Below are 994 nucleotides of genomic sequence, written 5' to 3'. Positions count from 1 at the left end.
GTGCTCGCTTCAGCAGCACATATACTAAAATTGGAATGATACAGAGAAGATTAGCATGGCCACTGCACAAGGATGACACGCAAATTCGTGAAGCGTTCCATATTTTTAACAAAGGAGAAACTATAAGCAAGGTGAAAAGACAGCCCTCAGATTGGGAGAAAATAATAGCAAACGAAGAAACAGACAAAGTATTAATCTCAAAAATATATAAGCAACTCCTGAAGATGGCGGAGGAGTAGGAAGGGGAGACCTCTTTCTCTCCTACAAATTCATCAAAAGAATATCTGAACACAGAGCAAACTTCACAAAACAACTTCTGATCGCTAGCTGAGGTCATCAGGCGCCCAGAAAAGCAGCCCATTGTCTTCGAAAGGAGGTAGGAAAAAATATAAAAGATAAAAAGTGAGACAAAAGAGCTAAGGACGGAGATCCGTCCCGGGAAGAAAGTCTTTAGAGGACGTTTCCAGACACCGGGAAACCCTCGCACTGGCGGGCCTGGGGGAAGCGTTTGAATCTAGGAGGGCAACCTGACTGGGAGGGAAACAATAAATAAAACCCACAGATTACCTGCCTAAAAGCAACTCTCAGCAGAAAAGTGCCCCAGACACCCGCATCCGCCACCAGCAAGTGGGGGCGGCACGGAGAGGAGCAGGCGGCATTGTTTGGGGCAGGGTCCGGGCCTGAGTGCCCTGAGGACAATCGGAGGGAGCTTTTGTGAGTTACCAACTTGAACTGTGGGAGAGCAGGGAAGAGAGAGAAAATTGACCGGCCCGAACTCGCTGCCGGCCGTTCGCGGAACGGGGGGACCGAGAGAGTCCGGAGAGGGTCTCGCAGACTGCGGGCCGGCCCGGACCCGCCGGAGCCGGGAGCAGGTCGCGGAGAGACACAGCGCGCAGGCACCCGACCGACGCGGGCGGGGACGGGCTGGGGGCAGAGGGCAGAAGGCGCACACACCCGACTGGCGCCGGCAGAAACTGAGATTGGGACCGTGGGA

General features: G+C 53.6%; 1 non-coding gene across 1 annotated transcript; it reads left to right on the top strand.

The window, feature by feature from the left end:
- Nucleotides 1-107, top strand: LOC122688835. Its single transcript, XR_006339580.1, has one exon. It is a non-coding gene; the product is annotated as a U6 spliceosomal RNA (small nuclear RNA).
- The last annotated feature ends 887 nt before the right edge of the window (nt 108-994 follow it).

This window comes from Cervus elaphus, chromosome 33, assembly GCF_910594005.1.
Source record: "Cervus elaphus chromosome 33, mCerEla1.1, whole genome shotgun sequence".
Classification (NCBI taxonomy): domain Eukaryota; kingdom Metazoa; phylum Chordata; class Mammalia; order Artiodactyla; family Cervidae; genus Cervus; species Cervus elaphus.
This window is presented reverse-complemented; position numbering and strand designations above follow the sequence as displayed.